At 49.7% G+C, this 12,603-nt stretch overlaps 1 protein-coding gene and 1 long non-coding RNA gene across 3 annotated transcripts in view; one reads left to right on the forward strand and one right to left on the reverse strand.

Moving 5' to 3' along the window:
* Window positions 1-12,603, reverse strand: part of VPS13C (vacuolar protein sorting 13 homolog C) — a 2,773,485-nt gene that overhangs the window by 1,749,887 nt on the left and 1,010,995 nt on the right. The gene's annotated exons all lie outside the window — the stretch shown is intronic.
* Window positions 1-12,603, forward strand: part of LOC144822865 (uncharacterized) — a 790,049-nt gene that overhangs the window by 651,860 nt on the left and 125,586 nt on the right. The gene's annotated exons all lie outside the window — the stretch shown is intronic.

A 12,603-nucleotide genomic window follows, 5' to 3' on the forward strand; every position in this document is an offset into this window, starting at 1 on the left:
ATTTTGACAGAAGCAATTTGCCCACTAATTTGCATTGGTACCTTCCTTTCCTTTTGTGGGATGGAGCTAAATCCTTCAAGATAAGTAACTTTATCATAAACATTTTTGTAGGTGAAGAAGTCCTCATCATACAAACAAATGAGCCACTCATCTCTCCAATTGTGGTGATGGTTTGTCACACAAACAATGAAAGATGTTTTATGTAATTTGACCAGTAGATGTCTCTTTATTATTGGCATGCAATCAGCAACAGTGGGACTCCTTTTTGGCTTGCTGAGTAATAGTGCAGGTAAACATTGTATTAAATGCATACATTCAGAAAGGGGCTTTGGGCCATCTCCCTCAGCCAGTGGCTTATCTGGCTCTGGAAGATTTAACCACTGGCTTGAGACATTGTCAATCACATCTTGAACCAGCCCATCGAGATTTTAGTCATCGTTTTCAAAAGGTTATTTCGGTATTTCTACTGGAATTCATAGAGGACGCTTTCATATCTATAAATTACGCACGGTGATTGCACATTCAATATTCAAGCAGTAAGTGCGCTGGTCGCAGTAAGAAAAGATGCCTAACGTTCAGATGAACAGAGAATGCCCTGATGAGCTGTACTTAGAGCACTGCACTCCAAGCTGCATGCTTACATGACACTGAATTGTATATATTGGCAATGGTATGGGCTGCAGCCTTTACCAGTAAATTCAATCTTGGTTGCGTTCATTTATAAACAAACATGTCAGAATGCCACTGTCTTTCCAAAGAAAAAAACACTTACTAAAGTAACGATCTTTCTAATGAATACTTCATCTGCCTACAGGCAGTGGCGTCACTTGGGGGTCGCGAACCGCACCGGGTGACACCATCACATAGGGTGGCACCGTGGTCCATGTCGACAATAATCTTGGCCGGCTGCTGGGTAAGGTTCGACAGACAGTAATATTATTTTGCATTTTGGTGTCACCAAAATGCAAAATAATATTATTGTCTGTCGAACCTTTCCCGGCCGCCGGCCAATATTATTGTTCAATTAGGCTACGACGTACCTTGTTTTGGGTATAAGGTATTGTACAACTACCATGCTCAGTGACACTGTGCATCAACTGGGTTGTGCCGTTAGGACACTGTACAAGAACATTTTACACATTCAAATTATTTTCACCTATTAACATTTATAGGCACAGAGAGATTGAGTAATAGGCGGAAAACCACATGATTTGTGATGTCATACCAGTGCTGGTATTAGAAACTCAGTTCAAAGTTTCCAAAATCAGCAACTAGCCACTGGCCAGGCCTCCTCCAAAATACACACCTTGTTTAGTACTTCCAACATAAAAGAGCAGTGATCTTAAATGTTTACTAGCTATTCTACTTTTAATTGAGCAGTTTACATCTAGTTTATACCTAGCTACTTTTGAAGACCAAGACACATGACATCATGCTGCAACTTCAATTGGCTAGGACAGTAGAAGTAAACTTGGATTGACGCAAGTAATAAAAAATAGGCCTACGTAGACCTCTCAGGAGCCAGGGGGCCGAATGCTACAAGCCAGGAGAAGAAGTTCCGGGAGGCCATTGGCAAGTACCATCAGACCCTGCTGGAGCTGAAGGGGCTGGATCTGCTGCTTCCCAGCCCAGAGATGACCCCTCTGGGGCCCTGACCGCCGTGCAGAGGCACACGGTGGAGTGCATCGAGGTGGACTGTTACAACAGCCTTGCAGGTTAGCAGCCCTCACTATTCTTTGTGCTGCCCAAAAGAAGCGGATTGGTTCATGGGAGGTGGGGCACTTTTGCCAAGCTCGTGCTTTGGAAAGGCTGGTCAGTCCAGCTGGGGCAGAGCCAGTGGTCATGCATGCGCCTGCTGATGCCATTAGCGCCAGAAAGCTCCTCGAGCACAGTAGCTGTCGCTGCGCTTTATATGTTTCTTAATGGGATTAACTGACTCTGCCCCAGCCTTCCCTCCTCATGCAAGTCACTTCACCCTGTTTTTAGAGTGACTCTGTCCTAACCTCTCTGGCCTGTCAGGGGCAGCTGTATATTTAATATGTTCTCCATTTTCCCACTGGGCAATCTGGCTCTGTTTTTGTTTACGTTCTTTCTTTGTTTCCTGTTGTACTTTAGGGTTCTTTAGATCCACCAGCCGTGGCTGCCAGTTCGATACTGCTGCCCCCAAGTGCTGAATGCATGTCCGTCTGGCATGCATGTGGCGTCCAGCTTGTGTTTAAGCACCATATGTAATAGAGGGCTATAGAGTATTTCGCTTTTTCACTGTAGAAAGACAAACCTGAGTTTAAATTGAGATCACTGCAGCAAATGCATCGCCGCACAGATACTTTGATTTTGCAAATGAGTTTAGTGGTAGGTACATGTGGGGATAAAGTGGTATTTAAGATTTGTTTCTGCATGATGGTGGAATTCGAATACATGATTTTATTGGCACTACAGCACAAAGTGATGCATACGTACCGGTGCTAGGCGCTGCCCACTCTGAAAAAGTATATTATGTGTGTCCTGCTCCTTCAGTGTGAGATGTAGGAACACAGTCCTACGATAACCTGTGCACTGTAGTGAGCGCGCTTTAAGTTTAAAAACAGTTCACGCTCAGACCTGTTGATTGGCAATCCTATATATTATTGCATGAGTTACTTCTCTATATTGTATCTCTGACTGGGCTGAGCGCCTCTGTTGGGAATGGGATCCCTGGCTGGCCAGGGCTTTCGCCAAAGTCAGTCAGAGACCACCACTCCCAAGTCAGGGCAAGGGAGTTACACGCCAAGATAACCCCTGCTCACCCTCTAGGTAACGTGGCGCGAGCAGCAAGGCTAAACTTGGAGGCGATGTAAGTTAAGTATTTGCGCACGCACCCCAGCAACAACAACCAGGACCCACCACAAAGGAAACTCCACACAAGGTTATATAAAAATAGCCTTTGTATTACACCAAAACACATTAGATAAAACACACACTTTACAATGTGCCAGAGGCACGGGCAGAATTTACAGGGGATATGTACAAGACAGGGCCAGAAATAGCACTTAGAATGTAAATCACTGTAGCACAAAATATAAAAATAGAGCACACAACCAGTAATCACTGGTGACCAGGACCTCACTAGCACCACCTGCACTAGGAGAAAAACAACCACCTACGTATCACAATACCTGTAGGGGTGTAAGAACATAACACATGATGCAATGCATAACATTCATTCAGAGGTGTAAGGAAGGAAAACACATGATGCATCAACAATACATTCAGAGGTGCAGAAAATGAACAATTGCGCCAAACTCACTTAAGTCGCCACCTGTGACTGTCCCTAGGCCAACTGGCCTCTCTAGGGCTAGGACGCCCTGTGTCCAAAGTCAGGGGGGCCTAAACGTAGCAGCTGCCCACAAAGTGCTGGGCAGCTGTGAAGAACAATGATGGGGCCAACACGATGGGGGAGCCTCACAGGCTCTGCAGAAATGACTGTCCCCTTGAGCCTCTCTGGGCTCTTAAAACATAGGTGGCACCTTGAGCCTCTCACAGGGCCCCAAGTAAATCAAAATGCCCCCTAGAGCCTCTCTGGACTCTTAAACCAAAAAGATGCAGCCTCACTGGGCTGTTGGGGTCCCTCACGGGGGACCCGGGAACACTGGGGGTGCCTCGAGCCTCTATTAGGCTCGAAAATGACTTGTGGTGCCCTCAAGAGCCTCTCACTAGGCTCCAAACACCAAATGGGGGCGGGGAGCCTCTCAGGGCTCGAGTTAAACTTGTGCCCAGCCGTTGGAGTCCCCCTCTCTGGGACTCGGAATCAGGAACTGCCCCCAGAGCCCTCTCAGGGCTATAAAACAAATATGCGGCCAGAGCCTCTCCGGGCTCAAAGAAGGAATGCCCCCGGGGCCCCACTCACCGGCTTCCTGTGGCGGGGGGAGGGGCTCCTCCTCGCAGGGGGATAGGACTCCTCTTCGGCCCTGCTCCTCTTCACTGGGGACACATGAGAGCTCCCGCTCCTCGGGGCTCTCTCTTTGCACTTCGCTCGGACTCCTCTGAGTCCAGGGTGTCCCTCAAGGCGGCGTCCTTGTGGAGGCGGAGTGGGCTCTCGCCTGCTTCCTCAGCTGCGGGGGCGGGACTTCCGGCACCTTCTCCCAGGGCCGCGCAGCGATTGGCCGGCCTGGGAGCTCCTTCCGGGTCGTCGCGGGCAGCGCGGCGGCCCGGCTCAGGCACCGCAGGCGGGGGATGAATTCCCCGAGGAGTGGGCTCCCTCGAGGGAAGCAATGCACGGGCAACAGCGGCAATCTCGGGGGCAATGCCGGGTGGGCACCGGCTGTGAACGTGCGGCAATGAGCGGGGTGGCACCCACGCCGCTTGGCACAAAGACAAGGCAATTTGCAGCGTGGGCAGCCGCAAGAGTAAAGCGCTCTAAGCGCTAGAAATCAGAGACAGTGCTCCCAGCGCTATAAGGAAATCAATAAAGCGCTTCCAGGCGCTACAGGCTCCAAAAACACAGCAAGAGCCCTTTAAGAAATGCAGCACGCAGGTGGGGCAAGGCTGGGCCCAGAGCCAGCACACTGGGTCTCCAGGCAGGGAGACACTCCAAGTGGCGGTCCTCTGGCCCAGCAGCAGCAGCAGCCCCCTCAGGATCCTGGAAGAGAACAACCTCTGTGGGGACACAGCCCCATTTTTATACAGTACATTCCTTTGTCTGAAGGTGCAGGCAGAACCAGTCGCAGCTGGTTCGTGAGTACTCTGTTTACCTCAACCACCCTTTTCATTCACTGGGGAGGCTAGGGTCGTTAGACACACCACAGGGGGGCGGAGCCAGCATTGTGTGGGGAAAACCCAGCCCATCCAGGACACAGGTACACTCCTCCCACACATCACTCATGCTAATCTCACACTCACCACCGGGCAGACCCATCCAGACTTCCTGGAGCCTGGCATGCCAGCCAGCTCCAGCCAATCACGCTCCAGCACCCTCACTGCACACATACATCAATGTCTAGAAGTAGCACTTCCCTACTAGACACATACAAGCTGCACATACCATCGCGCAGCATTCACTCCCACGAGTTCACACATACCAAACTCGAGCCCGCACTCCCCACGCATCAGGAACTACCAGGGACACATACATTCCCCATGCATTCCTATGGGAGGGCAGGCCAGCCATGCTACACGCACGCACTTTCACTCTGGGACACAGGGAAAAGTGCGCAGAGACCCAAAAATCACTATCACCAGGTCACCATTTCAAGCAAAAAGTCTAGGTGTGAACCTGCCCTAAGGGCCAAGTCCAACAGCCTCCTTTCTTACTTGGTGCACGCAGCGCTGTGAATGTGATTCAAAGCGCGTGGTATCCTGTCTGCCTTTGCCTTCTGCGGTTTGTGTGGCTCAATTAAAGTGCTGCAACTTTCAGCAATCTACCTTAATTAAAGCGCTTCAGTGCTCGAGCTCTATTGCTCTTTGATGGTTTGTGCAAATGTAGCATGTGGATTGCTGGGGTTTGGATAGCTGGGGTTTGGATTGCTTGAAGGCGCTGCTACATTTAGGAGAGACTCAACTGAAAATCCACTGGACACATTGATTTATATGAACAGCACAGAGTTGTCTTCTAAATGGCAGGCACTAGGGCAGTCCGGGTGTAAGGCGCTAGAGGTACCCACCTTTCCTCAAATGCGTCTGCGTCCCCTTTCTTACACTAGTTTACCATATTGTGACAGAGTGCAATGAACTTTCACTCACGCGAACCTCACAAACACCTCCATCCCTGTGTCAAGACGAGTGGCACTGCTGCTCAGTGCGCGAGCAATAATGCACTGAAAAGGAAGAGTAGGAAAGGTGAACACTGGCTCCGCACTTCCGCATATATAATGAAAAAGTAGCATTCGTTTTTATCATGTAACTTTCTTTGGTGATTGAAACCAATTGGTTAATAGAGTTACAGGCTCTCGAACAATTTACTTGTGCCCTGTATTATTTATTTGGTAACATTTTTGCCCTCTCGTCTTCCTTGTTAAAGAAAGTGGTTGAGTGATGTCTTGAGCAGAATGAATAGCAATGACACTGTGCCTGGTAAGACTATTGGCATTGTCGTAACCGTTGACAGATGCAGAGCTACTGTTATTTAAGTAAACTCCAGTCAGGTCCGGTAGGCGTCACACATTGGAATGGAGCAGGCGTCTCGTCCTCGAAGGAATGCATCAAAGCCACACTCCACATTTTCCCGTTGGCCAGGAGCAAGAGTAGGAGTTAGGAAAGGATGGGTAACACCTCTGCAGTGCTTGAGACTCCGGTGTAGAGGAGTGGGCTTAGAAAGGCCCCAGAAGAAAAAGGACCCCCTCTGTGGGTGCTGCACAGATGAATACATCTCCTCGAGGAGATCCATCATAGATTAATGGGGTAAGTCGTAAGGGGGTGACACCATGAGTTTCCCGCACTGGGTGACACCAACCCTAGTGACGCCACTGCCTACAGGTTCTTCACCTCTTCAGTATCTCAGGCACAAGAACTTATACTGCTCTCCCATGCCATCTCAACGCCAGAGGTGGAGTCGAGGTGACATCACAAGAGCTATAAAGCACCCTTCCTGGTGCTTGGACATCACTTCTGTGTTTCCACGCTTTCGGGAGTGGGTCGGGAGCTTCTCTCCACAGCTAAGTTGATTTTGCTGTCAAAATACTTCTAGGAAGCAACGCGTACAACCACCCGTTTGCCTTCTGCTTGGCCAGCAGGGTTGTCGGATGCTTACAGTCATAGGATACAGTTACCTACAGCACTATTGTCTTTCCCCTGTCTTATGAACTAGCCTTCTTTATTCAAGTCATTGATTGTTGTCTAGCAAACATGTTTCCAAGACTTTGTTTGTCAGGCCCCAATGGGACTCGAATTAAGTTTTACCTTTATAATGCGTGCTCCGTTTGAGCCTTGGCACAGCACAGGCCTTAAAAAGGTTGTCCTCCCTCTCCTTAATACATTTGAGAACAAATATATACTGCAATATTCATGCAAGTCTGTGATAGATATTTGACCATCACACGTATGGCAGGATTTAAACCACAACTGTTCTCATTGGGGATATTCCCCTAAGCACTGCACCTTAGAAGAATTTTGAGAGGACATTTCACCTCCGATTAGGAGAGAAGCTTCCGGCCAGTATTCAAAGTCGCAAAAAGAAACTGAACTGATGTCTGGGTGACAGGGTAGTCAACACAACTCTCCTTCCAACATCCAGTTAGAGCCAGTGCCCACTACTGTCATTGGAGCGCGATATAAGACGTTTTTAGCTCAAGTTCTGCAACTTGGATATCCAGAGGTAAGAAATCTGCAGGTAAAATTATCCATTATAAATGCAAATGATTTTTGCACATTAGCATGTAGATTACACAAAACAGGCCTCGAATCATAGCATTTCGAATTGGGGTGCTAATGGCAAGTATGCACTTACAAAATCCTTTGATCAGCTTTATTCTAGTGCATTTAAACAGAAGCAAGCACATACAGAAACACATAAATGCACATATATAGACAGAATACTTCTTCCAGCAGGCATACACAAAAGTCAACATTCATAATGGACCCCCCACACACATAGGCATAGATGAAGGCAAACAGACCGACAGAATAACCAGTAAAGATACAGACAAGATACTGACAGACATGCATGTGCATAGACACCACAAACAGTCACACACAGACAACACACATGCAGGCACATGTACTGTTACAGACTACCAGCATACATGAACACGCAAGTGGATTTATTTATTTCCTTCATCAGCTTCCTTCTCCCTTTCCTTTCTTTATCTGTCTCTTCTTCATTACTTCTTTATTTCCTTCTTCTTTCTTCCTCCAGTATAGATTCATCAAACCTATTGCCTTTGTTAATGTGTGTTCATAGCCAATCAGCACCTTCTCTGCCTCTTTAGATGTCGACGACAGGCCTCGTTGCATGCTGTGGTATACCACCTGTGTGCTCTATCTAAATTGTTTCTTTCGGAATCCTACGTTTTACCAAGCTTCAGCACAATAACAAGTGGATAGGTTCATCCCTATTGTCACCTGCATAGAAGCTAAGCATATTGGCATGTGGAGATACATCCTACTTTCGAAGTATATCTATATTTAGGTCTAATTTAACTTTACTAGAAGGTCTTCAAGTTGCAAAATACTTACATTGAATATAAATGGCCTCCTGTGGTTTTTTTTGTTTATTTTTCACTCTTTGAAAACACGTTATTGTTTGATTATTTAACAATCATTATAATTAGGAAACACTTTGTGGTGAATAAAAAGAAAAATATTAAAAAAATGAGCTGTTAATACAAAAGTTAAAAACTATGAAATGACATAAATTATATTGGGCCAGGAAATCCTACATTTAAGTTTACATAATTTTCCAACGACATACTTTATCTGGAAAAAGGATATGTGCAGGGGGGGTACAAAAACGTCATTATTAAAAAGGGTGTGGTTCCATTAAAAACACTTCAGAAAAAAACAAAAAAATACAAAAGCAGACTTAACACTAGCCCCAAAGAGTCCGGCTATCCAGTATGGTCTCAAGTATCCCCAGGAAGGTAAAAAACTGGCATGGGATTACAGGTGCTCCTGCTGCGTTAAAAAAAAATTGGAGCTCGAGACAAACTTGGTAAACTGGATGTTAAGCATCGTGTTTTCCGGATTCATGGCTGCTACAATGGCTTGATTTCAGGATCGGATACCAAGTTTCAGTGGCGTAATGAAAGTTGAGGTGGGCCCCCCTGCAAAATACATGCAGGGGGTCCCCTCTCCGGGCCACCACCTAACAGTTTTGCAGAGGATGCCCCTTGGAGCTTGAGGGCCCACCCTGCACCGAGGGGGCTGCGGGGGCTTACCTTACGCCACTGTGAAGATGCTAGAAATGCCTCTTATTTCAGTTATGGAGCTATCTCATTAGAAAAATAACAGACCTACAACTTCGAGCCATAAGACATCCACTTTGACACCAGGTAAAAATCAGAACAAATTTATTTTGCACTGACCTAGCAACAATACTTAGCCCATAGTAAGCTTATTCTATTTTGGCCACAGCACAAAAATAGAAAAACATTCTCATGTGCCCCGGCGGAGAGGTCAGTGGGACTGGCAGGTTTTAGTGCCCAGGGAGGTCTGAGGGACTGGAAGGTTTCTTTACCCGAGGATGTCAGTGGGACTGGTAGGTTTCTCTACCGGAGGAGGTCTGTGGGTCTGGCAGGTTTCTCTGCCTGGGGAGGTCTGTGGGGCTGGCAGGATTCTGTGCTTGGGGAGGTCTGTGGCGTTGGCAGGTTTCTCTTGGAGAGGTCTGTGGGGATGGCAGATTCTGTGCCAGTGTAGATCTGTGGGACTGGCAGGTTTCTCCTATTGGAGAGGTCTGTGGGGATGGCAGCTTTGGTGCCAGTGTAGGTCTGTGGGACTGGTAGGTTTCTGTGCTTGGGGAGGTCTGTGGGGCTGGACAGGTTTCTGTGACCGGGGAGGTGTGTGGGGCTGGCAGGTTTCGGTGACCGGGGAGGTCTGTGGGGCTGGCAGGTTTCGGTGACCGGGGAGGTCTGTGGGGCTGGCAGGTTTATGTGCTTGGGGAGGTCTGTACGGCTGGCAGACGTCTGTGCCCAGGGAGGTCTGTGGGGCTGGCAGGTTTCTCTGCCTGGGAGGAGGTCTGTGGGACTGGCAGGATTCTGTGTCTGAGGAGGTCTGTGTGGCTGGCAGGTTTCTCTGCCTGTGGAGGGCTGTGGGACTGGCAGGTTTCCCTGCCTAGGGAGGTCTGTGGGACTAGCAAGATTTTGTGCTTGGAGAGGTCTGTGGGGCTGGCAGGTTTTTCTGCCTGGCGACATCTGTGGAGATGGCAGATTCCATGCCTGTGGAGGTCTGTGGGACTGGCAGGTTTCTGTGCTTGGGGAGGTCTGTGGGACTGGCAGGTTTATGTGCCCAGGGAGGTTTGTGGGAAAGGCATGTTTCTGTGCCCGTGGAGGTTTGTGGGACTGGCAGGTTTCTGTGCTTGGGAAGGTCTGTGGGACTGGCAGGTTTCTGTACCCTGGGAGGTCTGTGGGACTGGCAGGTTTCAGTACCCTGGGAGGTCTTTGGGGCTAACAGGTTTTTGTGCCTGGATAGGTCTATGGGACTGGCTGGTTTCTGTGCCTGGGGAGGTCTGTGGGGCTGGCAGGTTTCTCTGCCTGGGGAGGTCTGAGGGACTGGCAGGATTCGGTGCTTTAGGAGGTCTGTGGGGCTGGCAGGTTTCTCTGCCTGGGGAGGTCTGTGGGGCTGGCAGGATTCGGTGCTTGTGGAGGTCTGTGGGGCTGGCAGGTTTCTCTGCCTGGAGAGGTCTGTGGGGATGGCAGATTCTGTGCCTGTGGAGGTCTGTGGGACTGGCAGGTTTCTGTGCTTGGGGAGGTCTGTGGGGCTGGTAGGTTACTGTGCTACGTGAGGTCTGTGGGGCTGGTAGGCTTCTGTGCCCGGGGAGGTCTGTAGGACTGGCAGGTTTATGTGTCCTGGGAGGTCTGTGGGGATAACAGGTTTCTGTGCCTGGGGAGACCTGTGGTTTTGGCCGGTTTCTCTGTCTGCAGAGTTCAGTGGGACGCTACACAATGGTGTGCGCAGATTTATTATGACTATTTTAGAAATGCCACTTTTAGAAGTTGGCATTTCTGAGTGCTATCAGTCTGCCTGCCTGATGTAAATTGCATGTCTGGCTTTTGAGTGACAGTGGCTGGTGAGGTGTGTGTGGCTCCAGGAGGAGCAGGGTGAGTTAGCGCTAGGCTGAATGGGACATCTGCATTTGGAGTAGTGGGAGCAGAAGTCCCTAAAAAGGGTTGTGCCTGCCCTTGTGAATGCTGGCTCCACTCCCCTGTAGTGTGTCTGATGACGAGCCCCCACCTAACAATGGAGAAGAGGAGCTCTGTCAACAGAGTGCTCCAAATCCCCCCTGAACCAGTTGCATCTGGTTCCCCCAAAGCCCTGTCCTGCAGACAAAGAGAATATGTGTATAAATGCTGGGGCTGTGACCCAGTGAAAATGTGATTTTTGTGCTTACTGGGGCTTGCTGCTGCTGGGGCCCAGGAGGAACCGACACGAGGGATTGCCTCCCTGCTGGAGGGCCCTATGCGTTGGCCTCCCTGTGCCCAGCTGTACCCCCTGACCTTTAAGGACTCACAGTGCCACGTGAGCACGCTGCATTTGTATTTTGCCTTGCACTAGAGGAGTGTTTTGGGCTTACGCTTGCGAGACTGGGTTGCATCGCATTTGGGAGGGAATCCTGACGTGGGGATTCCCCCACATTTATACTACTGAAGTGGGTGCCTACCCCGCTGTTGTTGAGTGCTTTTGGCAGGAGCCCATCCCGTATTTTGGATGCATCTGCAGGCGGGAGCCAACCCGCGTTTTAAATGCCAGGAGTAGGGGGAGCCCACTCCTAATGCTAGTGACTGAAATGGTGTTGCAGGTCCCACTACCCCGCATTTGTGTAGTTTCTGGCGGGTGCCTACTCCACTGTTATGCTCAACTGAAAGCCGGAGCCCCAGGAGCATGACACCGACGCCGTCCGAGAGAGGAGATGCCCGGTTAGTAGTGGGGAGGCACACGGAAGAATCAGAAGCCAGGCAAGCCTGCGCCTGACTGTGGGGGGGGGCTCCATCATGAAGAGAGGCTACAGGAAGCCAGGCGGAGGTGCAGCCTGGTTGTGGTTGGGACTCCTTGTCCTCAAGGAGCCCCGCGAGCTCGCCGAAGAGCAAGACCCGTCCTCCCGGTTAGGTAAGCAAAGGAGCAGATGCTGAACAGTGAAGACCGGGCCACAGGAAGAGAGGCCCGTGAGCGGAGCCTGCCAGGAGCCCTTAAATTGTATGAATTTAGACTCCGACCTGATGCACATTGCCAGAGATGTGCACGGATAATGCGGACTTCCTTCACCGGGTGCAAGAAGCCACGGACGAGACACAAACAGCGCGAAAGATTTTTGAACTTGATGCACACACGAACCGGCTAGAAATCCAATAGAGAAATCGATCTGAGCTCCCTGTCTTTGACGAACAAACATGTAAACCATACTCGACACCTCGAGTGAAATGAGCACCGGTGGTTCATCCCAAAGTTAGACCGAAAACTAAGAGTGACAGCCACGGTTCCGAAGACATTCCAAAATTTCAGTGCATCCTTGGATAAATAAGTTGCCATGGATTTGATTCATCCAGCCCTGATGAGAGTCCCGTGATTCATACACAGAGACTCGAAACGCGTCGGCATTGCAATTGGCATTGCACTGACCGTTTTTCTAAAAGAGACAGCATTAATGATATCTGGGGACTCTCACCTGGCTGTAGAACGCCGATACCGCCCAGCACTTCTTTCTGGAGCCAGCATCTCTTCAAAGCTGCGGGTCCCGCAGCGCGGTGAATACCGTGAAAGCACCATCTACAAGGGGGCAGTTTTCCTCAGACCGGCAGGGCTGCGAGCAACAGCAGGGACTCCAAGGACCAGGAGTCCCTGCGCGCCCTACTCAGACCAGCTGGGCTGCTCTCCCTGCCGGCCCCGCCCGCCCGCCCACAGTGTCAAAAGGTAGCTCTTCCTGCAAGCGAGTGGGACTCTCACCTGGCTGTAGAACGCCGATACCGCCCAGCACTTCTT

Source organism: Lissotriton helveticus, chromosome 3_1 (genome assembly GCF_964261635.1).
Source record: "Lissotriton helveticus chromosome 3_1, aLisHel1.1, whole genome shotgun sequence".
In the NCBI taxonomy this organism is placed as follows: domain Eukaryota; kingdom Metazoa; phylum Chordata; class Amphibia; order Caudata; family Salamandridae; genus Lissotriton; species Lissotriton helveticus.